A 19,292-nucleotide genomic window follows, 5' to 3' on the forward strand; every position below is an offset into this window, starting at 1 on the left:
CTGTTCCTCAGCTTGCACATCCCACAGACGGTTTCTGAGTCTGTTCAGCAGGTGAGGTCCCATAGGTGTCAGGCCCTGAGTCTCTTCCAGCCACCATGTTCCACCCAAACCTACATGACGAGTCCACGGTCCTCTGGGAGTGCAGGGCCCCCTCCCATGTGACTCTTCTGGCACTGTTGCTGGATCTCCTTCCTCCTTAAATCAGGGCAAGGAGCTTGGTTTCTCTGGGCCTGTGAGTGGGGAAGGGTAGGAGGGGACGAGTGGCCTAGAGAGTCCAGTCCATTCTGCATCCTGTGGGCCCATGACCCTGGTGGGTGGAAGCAGAGGGGATAATGGGACAGCGAAGCTCTTGGCCTGCTTAGTGGCTCAGGATTTACGGCACATTCAAGTGGAGGCTGAACTTACTGGAGAACGTTGGTTAACAAACAGTTTCTGCATGTGTAGGAGCTGAACCAGTTCACCAAGCTCTCTCAAAACTAATATCCATTTATAAACACTCTTACTTCTGGTAACAGGGAAAGGGCAGAGTATGTTCTAAGAAACTCCTCCCTAACCTCCTGGGAACATTCTGACAGGGTCTTTGAATATGCAACAAATGTCTGCTTTGATTAAGAAGACATTGGATGATTTGAAGGTACATTTTGGTAATGTAGAAAACTACAGTACTTCAAAATTAAAATCTTATTTTATGATTTAGAATCTACTGTACTTAGATGACTGATAAATTGTTTAATGAAGGCATTGGTAAAAATAAAAGCTGAGAGCTAAACATTTTTAACATTACTTTCTATTTTCATTAATTTTACATTATAGTCTAAAACTGTGGCATGCTTACCTATTTGTCCATCTATCTATCCTTCTCTCTCTCTCTGTAGTTTTAAGATGTTTGTCATGATTTGGTAGGTGCCAATTCTTCTGCAACACGCACACTTCATTGTGTAGGAGAAGTGGTAACATTTGTTCACAGGAGTGTAAGTGAGGAGGTGATGCGCGGGCGGGCTGGGCCACTGCAATGTGGTGAAAGAAGGACAGGTATTGTCCAGGGGGGCTGGGCCCTGGCCCCTAGGCTCCTGCTTTTATCCAGACATCTGGGGCGCCCTGATTCACTCTTGACCCAGTAAACAGGGGGCCTAGAAAAGCTCTGTGAGCAGCCCTGGCCAGGAGCTCTTCATGTAATTCTCTCCATTTACATCGAGGGCATGGAGTTCTCTCAAAGATCTTCAGAGTTCTCAGTTCTTCTGATTTCTATAGTCTTCGCTTTTCTTCTTGCCAAGGATGTCACTAACTAAATCAGCCTATGTATGATTAATATGAACATATGTTATTGATATATTAATAAATATTATATTAAAATAATATTAGTATATCATATTTAACATTTTATTTACATTATATGTACATATATTTATGTAATACTCTTTTATTATAATAAATGAAATTAATAAATATAAATAAGCTATTAATATGAATATATATTACACCTGCGAGTCAGGATTTGCCTCCTGGGTGCTCAACTATGCCCACAGAACCACACTGTTTGCCTAAAAAAATGAAGACTTCAGGGCAAAGTGAAATGTGAGGGGGAGGCGGGCAGAGAAAACCCAACCTGCAATCTCAGTGAAGAATGAGGTGTGTTCTCGAGACCATCTTGAAGCACACAGTCTTAGTGAGGGGAGTGGATGCAAACACGGTCACCCGCGCCCTGCGCCCCGTCTGGAGTTGGGGGTGGAGGAAGGGTCCTCCAGGTATTTCTTCTCTGGCTCCTCCCACCGGACTCCCTCTCCTCCCCAGTCTCTGCTGTGACACTTGTGTTTTGCCACCCGGAGGTGAATTTACCCCTCCTCCACTGTTTCCTACCTCCTGTCTCTCTTTTCTTTCTCTTCCTTGAAGTTCTCAGGCCTGCTATCAGCCAGGCTGAGGCCCACAGCCAGTCATAAACAGCTTCCCTGCAACCAGCGAGCCGACCTTGCCCCATCTTCCTCCTTTCAGAGCTGGGATAACTGGGTACCTGCTGTCATTGGAGAATTTCCCTGCTGTTAGTCTCCCCCCGCCAGGTGGTCGGATGGAAAGGACAACTAAATGCGTCTCTGATTTTCCCCGAGTGTGCATGCTAGCACTGATTGGAGGTTGCTAAGGCTTGCCACCTAAGCACAGGTCGTGCGTTGGTTTAAGATATAGCCCAAAAATACAATAAGAAAAAAACTCCCCTGATAAGATTGGCATGACTAAATATATTCAGAACTTCATTGAGCCTATTCTCATACACTCAATTTACTACAGCTTTAGAGGTTTCTACCTTCTACTCAGGTTTGCAAAGATTGGTCACTGGGAAATTTATTAGCTGTCATTGTATTCCAGATGGCAGAGTAAACAGGGACTAAAGGTAGAAACACCTGCAAAATACCTAATATGGTCAAAATTGTCTGACTACTTCTAAAATGTTATTGTTTAACCATCCAGACAAATGAGAAATGCCAGAGAAAAGTCAAATATAGATGTGTTTCCGTTCAGCCAAAAAGATGACAGTGAGAGGTGAGGTGAGGAAGCTGGCCCAGTGTGGGTTGTGGGACCAGGCACTTGAGACATTATGCAGGCATCTGTGGCGGCAGCTCTACCACGTCCTCCACGGGGCTGGTCGCTCAGCCCCCCAGACAGGCAGCTTTTCTTGGTAAACTCAGTGTAAGGATATCAGCCATTCATCAGGCACTTTGGCTTCACACGTGAGCAGTATTCTTGTAGCTGCAAAGTTTACAAATTAGAGCCTCTGCAGTCACTAGTCTGTGCTCTGTGCTCTCCTCAACTGAGGCTTCTTCTGGTGTCTATCACAGCACCTATACCATGTCCTGAGTGTCCAGGCTTACAGCGCTGCTGCTTGAGACAAGGCTGCGGCATTTCCTTGTCTAGCATGTAGCAGGCAGTGCATGAACATTTATTGGGGACAAGGAGGCTAAACTGCACAAGTGTCTACTCCTAAGCTGATTCACACAGCTTGTGACTGCAGCTGAGCTCCAGAGACCTCACTGCCTGTGGTGGGCGCTAAAGCTCTCACAGCTTGTTTCATCTGCCTGTTCTTTTCCCCCTGATAATATGACCCTTTTAGCTTCTCCTCCTAGAGGTTTGCATAGACCAAGTAGGAAGGACCAAAGTTGTTCCAGTCTTGTGTCAGGCTGTTAAAGCTCAACTACACTGAAAGCTCATGAGAGGTACGGTATCACGTGGGGGTGACTTTAAACAAGAGTTGTCACAGTGCCACTGACCTCAACAAGCTTATTCACTTTTTGTGTAAAAGTTTTAGTCCAATACTCTGCTCAAAAAGTGCAGAATGCTCATTGTGTGATGTTTAAGCCCTTTGCTCTTGCTCTAGGGCAAGATTTCTCAACCTGGGGATGAAAGACATTCTGAGCTGGATAATTTTTTGCTGTGGGAGCTGTCCTGTGAGTTCTGGGATGTTGAGCAGCACCCCTGGCTTCTACCCACTAGCATCTCCTCCTGCGTTGCAACCCAAAATGTCTCCGGATGTAGCCACTTGTCCTCTGGGGATGGGGGATTGGGGAAAAATTGCCCCAGCTGAAAATTGTTTCTCAAGTGACACCAGTAGATTGCAAGGAGAACCAAAACAACAGCTACAAAAACAACAACAACAAATGACTCACCAAGACTTGCCCAGTGATGGAATTATGACAAACTAAAGAATAGGCTTTCATTGTGTAGTAGCTTCAGGCTATTTTTGGATCCTTCTGTGCAGATAAGAATCGAAGCCCTCCATCTCTTAGTGGTATTTGGCCCAAGGCCCCAAGATGCCTTTACCTAAAGTGTGTTTAATGTCAAGCTTGTTTAATATACTACCCCAGATCTGCCCCTCTGTGTGCCTGCATCAACAGCGTGTATCTACTTAGATTACACAATGTGAGAAAACAGAAACCTCATTATTTCAATAGCCTTCAGGGTAACAACTCACAATGAACCTAAACTAATTTTACTGATAATAGTGTGACTTTGTTACCAGATTATGTAGTAAATATTAGGAAACAATCTATTTTACAGTAATAATTCAAAATGAAGTTAAAGAAATTTAATCATCATGACTGTTTACCACCAGAATCAGGTAGTGTAGCATGTTAGGTGGTGCAGCAAGGGGAAGATGACAAGCCAAATATCTCTAACATGTTCCCCACTTACTCATCTCTAAAATATGGGGCACCACTCAGAGTGCACACGGATGTGCCACCCACACTCTGGCCCAGAAAACACACACTGCCCAGCTGCTGGAGTGCCATCAAGAGGCAACTTCCAGCCAAGATCCCCTCAGCAGCCTCACCCATGCATGGGTCCCTCTCAGGGCTGCCACACCCAATGGTCAAGTGCAGAGGGGCACTTTCAACACCTGTGATGGCCACGTATGCTTCAGATACCCCATGGGCTGAGCCAAGGCTTCCTCAGGGCTTGACACCTGCTCAACTATGCCATCTGGCCAATCCTGCTCCCTCTCTGCCCTGTCAGAGAGGGTGACACCTAATTTGCACCCTGCTTGCCAAAATCCATCTTAACATTCCCTTCCAGAGAAACTGACTTGTGACGGGGGGAAAGCAGTGATGTGAGGGATTTGGGAGCTAGACAGCTCCGCAGTTGGCAGTAACAAGGACCCCTCCACGGGCTAGGTGGGGCACCCATAGTGTCTGAAATAGGTGATGGTCCAGGTGTGCAAACTCTCACAGGTGACAGGGTAGTAATTGCTAGTCACCATCGAAACCAGCAGAGGAGCTTCCGGGTAGAAAGAAAGCAGAGAAAGCTGAACCCCCTACCCAGAACCAGGATTTTGATAAAAGATATTTTCTCATATTGAGGTATGGGGAAGTCGTCTGGCTTATACATGAGTTAACTTGAATGTTACGCATACTAACACAGCCTGCGTGTGACCTATCAAACATACATTGTGCTTCTGCTTTAATTATTAAAGAAAAGAGTGCATTGACTAGAAGTAAAGAATGTCCATGTTAAAAATAAAGATGAAACGCCTCCCTTCCTGGGACGCCAATGCTGAAGCTCCTTCAGTAATAAGCCTCACTTCCCAGGTGCCAAGGTCATGCTGACTTGCTGTGTATGGGATGATCTATTCTTTGTTTTTTTGTTTTGTTTTTGGTTTTGTTTTTTCCCTGAAACCTTAAAGGAATGTATCCCTGAATTGTTTAATGTTCTTTTTTTCTGACAATATATAAAACTGTACTGAAAACCATGCTTCCCGGGGACAGTTCCTCAGAGATATCTGAGGGGTTGTCTCCCAGGCTATAGTCCACAGTTTGGCTCAAATAAGATGCTTTTCTATTCCTATTATAGATTGTTTATTGATTATTTTCATCAACAATTTATTAGTTAAAGTAGCCAGGCTCCAAGTCCCAGATGAGGTTAGTCAGCCACCCACCAGAGGTCTGCTAGCCCGTGGGAGGTCAGGGCCGTGAGAGGGACCCTACCTTGGTAGTGGAATTCAGGAGGATGCCCCTGAGCGTTGACGTGCACACTCTTCTGACCCCTGTGAGCCTGCAGAAATGGCCAACCGTCCATCTGGAGACCAGGTGCCACCCCTCCATTCTGTTGTTGCAACGAGAATGAGTGCTTCGTCTCTTCTTCCAGCACAACTTCCGCCCTTTCAGCTACCAGCCCTGGGGAGAAATTGGTAACTCCAAACAGCCCCCAAATTGCCGCAGTGCTCACATGAATAGTTGGAGGAAGTAGTTGAAGGAGCAGACGGAATGAGATTTCCCTAGAGCCGGAAAAGTGCGGCCAGATGTGTCACTTGCGGGTAACGACCCCAGCTGCCACCCTCCCTTTGGCCTTCCAGGTGTAGGGGGTTTGCCGGATCCTTGCTAAGTCTATTTTTTCCCATTCCGAGCCCTTCCCTATCATCACCCTTTCACCTTGAATCATGTTCAAGAAATATGATTAAAAAGACAATGTGTTCAGCTACATCCAGTGGAAAACCTGCTATTAAGGGTACTAAGAACAAGTAGAACCTTTCCCAGACATTAAACCACGCCTTCATCCAGTCATGCCTAAGAAGGAACCAGTTAAAAGAGTGGGATGCCATGAATAGTTGGAAATCTTTACAATGACTGGAGAGTTACTCTATTTAGAAAAAGAGAAGAGTCGTTTTATCCAATCCCAAGGTTATTCCACACAAAAAGAGATAAAAAAGACCCTTTTTCCACACCAGCAGGTGGATAAAGGAGCCATCAAATTTGTACTCAGAGGAGTTGATATCACGTGTCTAGGCTTAGCTTCTCCAGGAGCTAAGCTTTGCTCCGCTGCAGCAGATAGGATTGTTGCAATTGAGGCAGAAGGAAAACAGCTTGCTCTGGGTGCTGCAGTCGTGAAGATGTCTGCAGATGATGCTGAGAAAGTCAACACAGCAACTGGCATTGAAACATGTATTATTGAAAAGATGGGCTGTGGCACGTAAAAGCATGTAAATAAGCCTCAGAAGGAATGCACTTGGGCTCCACATGGATGCGGTGCAATATCTGTGTTTGTGTGTGTGTGTGACAGCCTGACGACAACACCCCTGTGATTATGTTGAATAAATTCAACACATGCAGAAAAGAGAACCAAACAAAAAAACAAGTGTTGCCGCCTTGCTTGGAAACAGTGCAGACGAGCTGCCCCTGTGTCCTCTCCTGGCCATCAGTCTTTAACTCTCCCGAAAGAGCTTCATGACCCAGCCAGTGTGCTGGTGGGGCTGCGAGAAGACAGATGGGACTGAATTCTCAGTGTGTCAACTGAGGTGCCCTCATGTGAGCGTCTGGACACGACCGAGCGGGGAAGAGTCAGGTGTAGGGGCATTGAACTGGCTGGGGGGCTTCTCTCCCAGCATCCCTGCTGAGTCAGAGCCCCTCTCAGCCCTTCATGGTGGAGAAGAGAGACGAGGAGATGCCTCAGCCACTACACATGGACAGGCAGCTCCCAGCTCCTGCGGACTTCCAAAGCCTCATGCTATGAACTGTCTTGTAATAACTTTGTTTTTGTCATTAATGTGCTAGATATTTTTAGTAGGATTAATCTGAAAACCGGTTATTACCACCGATGTCAGTAATGGAATTAGCTGCGCTAGAGACAGCCTACAGTTTAACCTAAAGTTTACAACGAAGTTTTCGCCTCAAAGTTTTAAGGAATTCAAGACGAGATTAGAATAAGGCAAGACACCACAGAAACTGCTTGGTGAACGGGCTTTATATTCACTTTAAAGAAAATTATCTTTGAAAACATAGAAACGTTTAATTATGCATATTGTTATTAGCATGAAGGTGAGAGATCGAAATGAAATATGAACCTGGATATGCTTATAGAAGTATTATGTGGTTCTGTGGTAAGCTTTCTGCAGTGTTCTCAAATAGCAGTGGAAAACCCCAAAATAGGAAATGGTGACACCTCAAAGTCATGCTGTTAAATGACAAAAGCAAGCTTCGAGGCAATACAGAGTGTTTAAGACAAGTAAAAATGAAACTGTATTATCTGTGAGTAAATAAAAATATATTTGAAAATGTTTTTTTTAAGTTGGAAGAATATATACAAATGAACCATGGATACCTTGATACGGGTGAACGGGAAATTGTATTTTTACTCTGAATTATCCAGTTTTGTGTGTGTGTGTACTTGGAACTCAGGATGACCTTGAACAAGAGTGTACACTGTTTGTATTTAAAAACACGCGCACACACGCTCAACTTTACATGTGATTACATAGAAATGTCTTGTCATACAGCCTAGAGTCAAGTCAAATAGTAAATTACGTGGAAGAGAATGGGTCTTAATTTAAGGATTAAAGACAGAACACACTCGAAGCACAAATAATGAAACCCTCGCTGAACAGTAGTCACTAGAACATTCCTTGAGCACTCGCTGGGTTTAAGCCAGCCTGGAAATCAGTTATTTGTCTAAAGCAAGTGAGAATTTATGCCAGGTTCCTAGAAAACACATGTTTAATTAACTTGGCTGCCAGTATCTCTCCGGGGAAGAAAATGTACATTTTATTCTGAAAACCCGTTTGGGCCTGTTCTATCATGGATTGGTCCATTAAAAACAAAACTCCCAGATCAATATTTTAAAATACCAATTTTGCGTACCTGAAATCTTCCTCCTTCTTAGAGCTTTTTCTTTTTCTGTCATCTGTTCAACACAGTGTAAAGTAAATACAGTCGATCCGCAGCAAGAGCCGCTACTCAGGGGGCTCTGGGCTTCGGTCATCACTAGAGTTGAAATGGCAAAGAGCATGTTTGATGCAGAACTCTAAAGGCATTTTGCTACTGGATAATCTGGATCTACAGAAAGCACATGATAGCCTGATACTGCTTCCTACATCTGCCACAATTTAAAATAATTTTCTAATGTTTTATTTTCTGTAACCTGAGATTGGGGATGTTGGGGAGAGAGTATAAATATAACTATTTACATAACTCATTATTAATAGAGTATAATTAGAAAGTATAATTAGACGTGAGTCTAATTCACCTTCATATCCTAGTTCCTGTGGCTCTCAGTAGACAAGGCTCAGGTTACATTCCCGTCTCATTTCTACAGACTGGACAGTAGGTGGCACCTTCAGCCAGTTTAAAAATCAGTTCACTGGTTTGGTTTGTTGTTGTTTTTTAACCAGTTTACCACACTTGGGCAGGAACCTAAATAGTTTGGTGCATAAGTGCATTAAGTCCTGGCCATTGTCACGGGATAGTAATTTTAGAAGAGCACAAAGCCATTTAAATAGATCTGTATGAAGTATTTACAAATAACCACAGGAAGAGACTTTCCCTCTCTGTAGATCGAGATTATCCAATAATGAAATGCGTTTAGTGTTTTGTGTTATAAATACTCTTTGCCACTTTAATTTCCGGTAATGATAAAAGTCTGCCTGTGACCAGCCCTAAACTAGTTTGTCCTTTGACCATGGCCAGACACAGAGACTTTATATAGTTAGGTTTTCTTGTCTGGGAGAAAAAAAAACTTGACCTAGCTGCTCTCAAGTGGAAAATAAAGTAGTAGACCTTAAAATGTTCCAGTAGAGTGCAGGTCAAACACTCCTGATTCTAGAGACTTCATAGAATGTTTTTAAACCATTTCAGCCACCAGTCGCTCTTGATTCTGAAAGCTTACTTTACTAGGTACTGTTCACAATGGAAATGTGTTGAAATCACTGCAGCTATGTTCTGCTCCAAGGCACAAGGTCCTCTACAGACTAGGAACAGTGATAAAATATTCTGAAGGGTTAAATCCAGGGCATTTAATTTCATTTGAAAAAAAACCTGTGCACAAGCACATTTTATACATGACTTTAGGGAGACCACAGGCTCCCTGGGTTCCCTAAGCCCCTCAGATTAAGAGCTCCTGACCTGGGGGTGAAAGAAAACAAAGGCACCCCTACCACCCTCCCCATTCAGACCTCTGGTCCCATCTCAGCCACACCCATGGGAAGGCAGGTGGACGCTCAGCACACGTACTGTCCCAGCTGCACGGCGGTCAGACGTGTTATACGAAGCAGATCCTCCACACTGCACCTCTGCTTCCTACATCCTGCTGGCCCAGAAGGAGATTTAGAAAAAGCACAGAGGAGAACATCAACTCAGAAGAGCAGGCTCGAAGCACAAGGGAGTGGAGAAACAGGAAGCACAAATCAGAACAGGGAATGACTGACTTCTGATGGTTTTGTTGACAACAGATGTGGGTGAAGCCATCCTGCTCCCTGCTGATGGCATCTCTGTATCTGCAGGCACTTTCTGTTTGCCTCGCAATGAAATGCAACTGCTTGTCAGAAGGCCGATATCTTCTGTCATCCATAGATCGTCTTCTCCCGGTTGTCACCCCTGTAACCCAGGACTGTATGCTGATTGTTTCATTGGTTGTTAACACTTCTATAAACGGAGATCTAACTGCCAAGAGTTCAAAATCCCAGCGGTCTCTGAGGTCCCTCCACAAATTCAGTCCCCAGAGTCATCTCTGAATTAGGTAAAAATGCCACAAACTCAGGATTGAAGATACTATTGTGGGAACATGAAATAAATTTAGAACCTTAGAAAGTCTAATTGTAAAGGTATTTGTTTTCCTTTAAAGTCTGATAAGAAAATGACCCTCTTGCTTATCTTGTCTAAAGAATAAAGATGGACAGGTGCTTACTAAAGAAAAGCTACAAAATTTGAGACTGAAGAATGGAATTAAAAGAGAATGGTCTCATGCAGAATAACTACTCTGGGTTTGACAAGTTGAGAGGAAAAAGAAATTGATTCAAGAAAAGATCTTATTATTAGAGCTGAGACCATATGCCATTTAGTCAAGTTTCTTTTTCTGAAGGCCAGATGGTCTTGTACAGAGTTGTACAGACACAAGGTTGCAACTATCTTCTCTGCTGATCTACAGAGGGGTCCACAGCCACCACTCCAGACCACCGCATTGTGCAGCACTCGAGGTGCTCAGGACATTGTCCTATGTATGCCTGGGGAGTGACTCCCAAAGGGTCCATCCACTGGGCCTAGTTCTACATGTTTTTAAACACCCTTTATACCTCTGAAGAGAGCTCTCCTCTCTCCCACATGAAATATCCCCTCCCTCACGTGTCACATCTCTTCACTGTCAACATGGCTGCTGGTGTTACAATCAGTCTTAAGATACGGTCTCCTGACCAATATTTCTTATTATAATAATTTCAACGGTTTTATACAATATCTTACTGGCATTATTAATATGTCAGATGCAGAGAAAGAATTCAAGTATTAAGGCAAATAATTGTCCTCCAGCCATATGAATTATCTAAGTATTGTCTCAACTGATAATGAATCTACAGAGCCTTTTCATAGGGAAAAATGGGACAAAAGGGAAGAAAATTAGATCATGCTTAACCCATAAAATTAGCAGTGGTAGATGTTCTTTGAAAAGAAGAACACAAAGGATTATGAATCAGAAAACTGCTTCCAAAGTGAAAGAAAATAAGCAAAAGCAACCAGAAAATTCTCATGAGTAGACATTTTAGAGAAGCTGGATAATCTTTCTGGTAAAACAAATTTGACTTTCATTCAGTTGGTAGAAATCGTGCTATAACTTTTAATCTTTAGAGGTTTAAAAAAAATTTAATGTCCACATTTCTGAGAAGTTGATAATACGTGTACAAGGTTCAAGACCCTAAAAATATTAAATACTTTATATTGTATTCTGCCCCCTGCCCTTGCCTAGGACCCCCTGTCTTCAAAGTCAGCCACTGTGGTTGATTTCCCAGGTATCATTCCAGAGTGTCTTTTTATGTGAATACAAGCAAATGTGAATAGCTATTTTTCCTTCACTCCATATTTTCATACATAAATAGTGTATAATGTTTCATTATATCTTCCTTATATTCAGTTGACAATATCTGGGGAAAAAAGTTTCTATCAGGACGTGTTTCCTACAAAGCAGTCAACTGAGTCGATGATGTAGTATAATGCATGTTGCCAGTCAACATTGGGATAAACACTAATATTCAACCATCTTTTGACATTACAAACAATGCTGCAATGCATAACTTTGGCCTATGTTATTCTACTGCTAAAATACGTATAGGATAGTTTCTAAAGGATTTGTAGCCTCAAGTATTTGTAACTGAAATAGCATTTGATAAGATGTTACCAGTAAGATAGCAGGTACTGAGTTTTTCTGAGGAACCTAGAAATGGTCATTTCTCTTTATTTTATTATAAATTCAACTTCTCCTCTACCAGATTTCTCCTCAATCTGTGTTTAAAAACATTTACCAACCTCTTCTACCCTTGTGACTTCTCTATAATTTGTTCCTCTTCTTAGCAGTGTCATTCATTCTCATGCCCACGACAGCCTGACATGGTCTCTAACTGCTGTCTGCCCGTCTCTCTTTCTCCATCATTGTTCAACCCACTCCACTGGAGATAGACTCAACATGGTCAGACATCTTGTTGAGTATGAAAAAATGGATCATGGATGATTGTGACTCACTGAGTCTGGATGAGAGGAGACATCCAGAGGGGAGTTTAAAGTAGCTGGGGAAGGAGAAGAGGATTTAGGTTTCATCCATGGTCATCATTCAGGGGAAGATGCTACTGAGCCTTTACATAGGAACAGGAGATGACAGAATTGGAGGCAAGTACTTGTAATGGGCCAGAAATTACAGCTGAACTGAGAGGCAGGGACTCCAATGGGAAGAGCAAGGGAGAGAACACAGTGAGTTGGGAGGTCCAGGGGGCGATAATTTGTGGGGCAGGGCATCCAAAAGGAGGGAGCTACCAGGAGAGAAAACTCCACAACTGCCTGATGATGCCTCTGGGTCTCTGTCGAGTACCAATCTGAGCACACACAGGTGGAATTTCACAAGTCTGGGCAGGAACAGTTTCAGTGGAAAGAACAATTACTGGAGAACTGTACATTGAATAATTTCCAAAGTTCATGTATGGCTGAGAATCCTCACCAGCCAGAGTGAAGAAACCTCCTTGAATACATGGAGCATTCAATTAAGACACAAGAAATTGTGCATATTAGAAGTGGAACTAATCACAAGCCCTAGAATAAAGGATACCCTAAGACTGTACTAAAGGATACTCTAGAACTGTACTAACAAACCTTAAAAATAAGACTTGAAAGCGTCTAAGTGATATGCAAGTAATCGTTTCCTACCAGAAAAAAAAAATTTAAATTAACACTTTAAAAAACATAGGAAAAAACCCCACTTCTATAACCCAGGAAACTCCAAGATATTTAGGGACCTTGTGTGAGACCCCAGGTCAGATAGATATATATTTGTATATATACATTAGAATAGTACAAGAAATAGACTACTTTCTGGAAAAATATGAATTATCAAGACCAATATTTAAAACAACTAAAGCAAAAGAAAAATAATCAAGGAAGGATATAAAATAAAAATTTTCAACAATTACTTCTGAAAATCACGTGTGGGCTATGCAAGTAAAAAAAAAAAAACAGCTGACTACAAAATTAACAAAGAGTTTCAGAGAATCAAGAATAGAAGAATAGAGGAAATCTGTATTTTGTGAAAATAATTTAACCCTGATATCAGACATAAATGATACGAAACAAAACCACACACCAATTGTACCTGTTGGTGGGATTGGACATTGATACAGCCACTATGGAGAACAATATGGCCGTTCCTTAAAAATCTACAAATAGAACTAGCATATGATGCAGCAATCCCACTACTGGGCATATACCCTGAGAAAACCATAATTCAATACGACACATGCACCCCAATATTCATCACAGCACTATTTACAATAGCCAGGGCATGGATGCAACCTAAGTCTCCATCAACAGATGAATGGGTAAAAAAGATGTAGTACATATATAAATGGAATATTACTCAGCCAGTGAAAGGAATGAAATTGGGTCATTTGTAGAGACGTGGATGTACCTAGAGACTGTCATACAGAGTGAAGTAAGTCAGAAAGAGAAAAACAAATATCATATATTAACGCATATATGTGGAATCTAGAAAAATGGTACAGATGAACCTATTTCCAAAGCAGAAGTAGAGACACAGACATAGAGAACAGATGTATGGACACCAAGGGGGGAAAAGGGAGGTGGGATGTATTGGGAGATTGGGATTGACATACATACAGTACTGTGTATTAAATAGATAACTAATGAGAACCTGCTGTATAGTACAGGGAACTCTACTCAATGCTCTTTGGGACCTAAATGGAAAGGAAATCCAAAAAAGAGGGGATATATGCATACATATAGCTGATTCACTTTGCAGTACAGCAGAAACTAACACAACATTGTAAAGCAACTATACCCCAATTTTAAAAATCCTATTTTATTAAAATACTAATTAATAATATATGAATTGTTGAATGCTAACGGACTTTTTCAGAGATTATGAGATTTCTCAATAGTTAATGAAAAGACGCTGAAAATCCTTAAAAACATAACAGTTCAAAGGACAAGAATCATAAAAAAAATGCACAAAGCAACTGACTTTCTACTTTTAAGATATAAAAAGCATATGTATAAATCTCATCCTTAAAAAAGCAACTAAAATTTAAAATAAATATATTTTAAAAGAATATAGAGAATGAATAAGTAGAAAAAAATCAAATTTACAAAATACCATTTAAAAAGACCAAAAAAAAAAAAAAAAAGAGAAAATGCCATGATTCTGTACAACACCAAATATTATAGAGATATCTACCTTTCTCGATTTTAATTCTCATAAACTTCCAGTCAAAATCCTAGTGTGTTGTTAAGAAAGTGATTAAGATTTAGCTGAAAGTCAAGCTAGAAAATTTTTTGAAAAGAATGAGTGAAACGTGCCTTACTAATTATATATATAAAGCTAAATTAAGAATGTGGTTCCAATACAGAAAAAGATAAACTAGTGTCGACTGAAAAAAAAAGCACAACGTGAGAGTTGCAAGTTAAGTTTTATTTGGACAAAATGAGGACTATAACCCAGGAGACAGCATTTCAGAGAGCTCTGAGAAACTGCTCCAAAGAAGCAGGGGGAAGGTCCGTATATATGTGATTTCGATGAAGGGGGAGTACATGCAATCGAGCATATATATTTTTTGCAGAATGTTTCTGTTAGTCTCGTGAAGGTTACTGCTAGTCTCGAGGAGCAGACCTCACCATGAAAGATCTTAGTGTTTTTCTAGATATGAGGGGATACAAGAATTGGGCTCCTAAAATCTTCTCCTGAAAGTATCTAACTCTCTGAAGAACTTTCCTGCCAGTTTCCCCAGAGCACAGACGACCTCATTTTTGCTCTCCACCCTGAACTCCTTTCAGGGGGTGTTGAAGGTCAGTGGCTGAAGCAGCTGCACCAGCACATGATTTAATCCTTGTCGAGGTAGATGACAAGTGCCAATTTGTAGCTCAGACTAGCATTACCCTAAATGTAGATTCTACGATGAGAGCCTATATGATAAAGGTATTACAATCAATAGAAGCCATTATGGACCATACAATAAGTGGTGATGAAAAACTGGGTAGTTAGTTTTCTTTAAAAAGTATTTACATCTTCACTCAAAACCATACATAAAAATAAATTTGATATAAATTTAAACAGGGTTTTATTTAAATATATATATATGAGATTTCTAGATGGGAAAATCTGACACATAGAAAGGATAGAAGAAAAATTACATAAAAATGGGAAACTTCAAGAGGTTAATATTTATATAAGTTAATATTTTTAATATTAAAACATTAACACAAATTGATTTAAACACAAAGAATAAAACAGATGTGAAACACACACACGAACGATGTGCACAGAAAATTCCTTTGATTAAACAAAAATACAAACATAAAACATTGATCTCACAAGTGAAAAATAATACAATCCTTTCTACCTTTAGGAAAACTCTCAAAACATGGCACAATTAAATCAAAATGGTGAACAGCCACATACATAAATTGGTACATTTCTAGAAAGCAGTTTTTAAAGATGTGTTAATAAACCTCTTGTAATTCCATCTTTGGAATTCTACTACTAACAGGGGGGAAAATGATATGGGGACGTGTTTTTCCATAGACAAGGTATTCAAATACTTTACTTTTAAGATGGAAAAATTGTGAAGAGCCCTAAATCTACAATCTAAATAGCAAGGAAATGGTTAAACTATATTGCACATGTTCCTGACATAACATTATTCAGGCATTAGCATAATGTCTATGAAGATATTAAATACAGGTCAATAAATGCATCATAGCAGCTACTATTTACATTACATGTTACATACGTTGAACCCTTAACTTTGGGAATCTAATTTAATTCCTTAGAGCAGACCTGGAAGGTGGGTTGTGTCATCTGCAAATCAGATGCCCAAACCCGCATTCTTTCAATGCATTGCTCCCAAAATTATATATTACATTACATTATATATGCATGGAGAGAGAGAGAAATCAACAATATTTACATGTGAGTTTATTAGGAGTGTAAATATATAAAAATGTTACTAGCTCTTTCTTTGCGATAGAGATGTGCATGATTCTTATTTTCTTGGTACTTTATAAAGTTTGACAACACATTACTCACATAATCAGGGTAAAAACCCATTTAAAAACGATGAAGCATCCAAAATATAGATGAAAGTGTCTGGGATATTATTTTTAATTAGGTAAAAATTTATTGATATTTCTTGGAGTGCATTTATTTTAGAGTTGTTTAATCAAAGTAAGTTGAAGATGTTGTTAAGACAGTGTGGGGCTTCAGAACAAGAAATGTTCAAAAACTGGCTTTAACCATCTCAGATAGTCAGGGTCATTACTTTTTTAAATCTAAAGTTAGAGAGCAGGGACTATAGTGCCTATGGAACTACTAACCCTCCTTTATGGATTTTCATATTTCAAAATGTTGTTCTCCACACCTATTGGAGCTCATACTACCTTAGCATTATATTATAATATTCTATATTTAACCATACAAAAGCCTACAGTTTTTTTGATTACATAATCTGCGAACTGAATTCATTAAGAGAAAATGACTCAACGGAACATGGAAGCCAAGGTAGGCTTTACACCTTACTCCTCCTTTTTTCCATAATGTGTTATATTATTTATTTAGAAATAATTGTTAAAGACCCTTTGCTTCAATTCCTCCAACTGCAGTTCGTGATCCTTAGGGATCTCCAGATTTAAGGCCATATATGCTCTTTCATAGCCATGTTGGAGAAAGATAATACATTGTCAGAGTTGCAATAAGGTATTGCTCTAACGTACCTGACATACAGGGAACAATTTGAACATATTCTGAATCTCACTTGTGTTCACATGTAATTTTGTCCAGAGAAACAGTTGGTGAATGGATGCACAGCTGCACCCAGAGGAACCTAGCCAGGTGGAAAAACACAAAACACACACTTGCACACACCTCAAACAGCTACCCCACTCACATCAGACGTTACAGCTTTTTATGGGATTTCAAATCATCCTTCTCTCACTGCTTCACAATCATCCACAAGCTGCAACCCTTCTGCCACCCAGATTAACCAGCAAACTGCAGGCCCTTTTCAAGATAAAGTGCCATATTTGTTGTGGGTAAATATTTAACCATTTAGCACATATAATTACACTACTATTTTTAATAGGGTTTGTTTGGGCTGCTGTAACGAATATACCATAGACTGGGTGGTTTTGACAACAAACATTTATTTCTCACAGTTCTGGAGGCTGGGGAGTCCAAGATCAAGGTGGCAGCACTTGTCTGGTGAGTGCTGTTTCCTGGAGAGGTATTCTCTGGGTGAAGAGCAGAGAAAGCAAGCTCTCGGTTGTCTTTTTATATGGGCACTAATCCCATTGATGAGAGCTCCACCCTCCTGACTTAATTACTTCCTGAAGTAACATCACATAACTTCCAAATAACATCACATTGGGAATTGGTCTTCAAAATATTAATTTTCAGGGGACAGAAACATTCAGTCCCTAGCAGGGTCTTATTTTTTAATGTACCAATGACAGTTTTTGAGTTTTGGGCCCTAAACCCATTTCCCTACAAGCCCTGTGGTTTTGGTTTTTTTGTTCCTGCTTTTCATTTTAAAATAGATTTTTTTTCAGTTTTATTGTGGTATAATCATGAAACCTTCATACTGTTTTCCATAGTGGCTGCACCAATTTACATTCCCACCTACAAGTGCACAAGGATTTCCTTTTCTCCACATCTTAACTAAAACTCATTCTTTTGTGCTTTTGAGGGCAGCCAGCCTAACGGGTGTGAGGTGATATCTCACTGTGCCTTTGATTTTTATTTCCCTGATGATTACTGATGTTGAACATCTTTTCATGTATTGTTGCCCATTTGCATGTCTTCTTTGGAAAAATATCTATCCAGTTCTTCTGCTCATTTTTTAACTAAATTGTTTTTCTTTTTGTTATTATTGTTTTGCTATTGACTTGTGTAGGTTTTTATACAATCAGCATATTAACCCCTTATTAGATATTTGCAAATACTTTCTCCCATTACATAGTGTGCCTTTTCACTTTGTTGATGGTTTCCTTTGCAGTGTAGAAACCTTTTAATTTTATGTACTCCCACCTGTTTCTTTTGGCTTTTGCTGTCTTTGTTTCTGGTGTCAAATCAAAAAAAAAAAAAAAAAAAATTGCCAAGACCGCTGTGAAGGAGCCAGTCCCTTATACTTTCTTGTAGGAGTTTTATGGTTCCAGATCTTACATTTTTCTTCAATCCACTTTCAGTTGATTTTTATGAGGGGTATAAAATACAGATCCAGTATTATACATTTGCATGTGGCTGCCAGTTTTTCAAGCACAATTTATTGAAGAGACTATCCTTTCTCCATTGAGTATTCTTGGCACTGTTGTCAGACATTAGTTGACTGTACATGCAGGGGTTTATTTTAGATTTCTCCATTCTGTTCCATTGGTCTTTGTGTCTATGTTGATGCAAATATTATACTGTTTTGTTGACTATAGCTTTGTACTGTAATTTGAAAGCAAGAAGTGTGATTCTTCCAACTTTGTTCTTCTTTCTTGGGATTGCTTTAGCTATTCAGAGTCTTCTGTGGTTCCACAGAAATCTTAAGATTGTTTTTTCTATTTTCACGAGTAATACCATTGGAAATTTGATACATTACATTAATTATTTTAATTACATTAAATCTGTATGTAGATTGCCTTGGGGAGAAGGGAAATATTGCCAACATTAATTCTGCCAATCTATGAACATGGAATATCTTTCCATTTATTTTGTAAACACGTGTACCTAAATCTTTGCCAGCATTTCTGATTATTTTCTTTTCTTTTTTTTTTTTTTAAACATCTTTATTGGAGTATAATTGCTTTACAATGGTGTGTTAGTTTCTGCTTTATAACAAAATGAATCAGTTATACATATACATATGTTCCCATATCTCTTCCCTCTTACATCTCCCTCCCTCCCATCCTCCCTATCCCACCCCTCTAGGTGGTCACAAAGCACCGATCTGATCTCCCTGTGCTATGCGGTTGCTTCCCAATAGCTATCTATTTTACATTTGGTAGTGTATATATGTCTATGCCACTCTCTCTTTATATGTATTCTCAGAAGTAGAATTACTAGCTCAAATACCATAAATATTTTACAATTTTTAATGCATATTACCAAATGATGCTCCAGAAATAAATGGTACCATCTACATTTTTCCAATCCAGCATCTAAGAGTGCTGGTTTCACTGCATCCTCACCACCTTTACCTTTGCATTTTTTACTGACACCTTGCTAGTTAGATATACAAAAATAAATAAATAAATAAATAAAGTTACTTTCACATCTGGATGAAGTGCTTATGGAGATTC

The 19,292-nt window shown here is 40.0% G+C and overlaps 1 pseudogene; it reads left to right on the forward strand.

Moving 5' to 3' along the window:
• Positions 1 to 301: 301 nt before the first annotated feature.
• Positions 302 to 6,468, forward strand: LOC133083687 (malignant T-cell-amplified sequence 1-like; annotated as a pseudogene).
• The last annotated feature ends 12,824 nt before the right edge of the window (positions 6,469 to 19,292 follow it).

Source organism: Eubalaena glacialis, unplaced genomic scaffold (genome assembly GCF_028564815.1).
Source record: "Eubalaena glacialis isolate mEubGla1 unplaced genomic scaffold, mEubGla1.1.hap2.+ XY scaffold_56, whole genome shotgun sequence".
NCBI lineage: Eukaryota > Metazoa > Chordata > Mammalia > Artiodactyla > Balaenidae > Eubalaena > Eubalaena glacialis.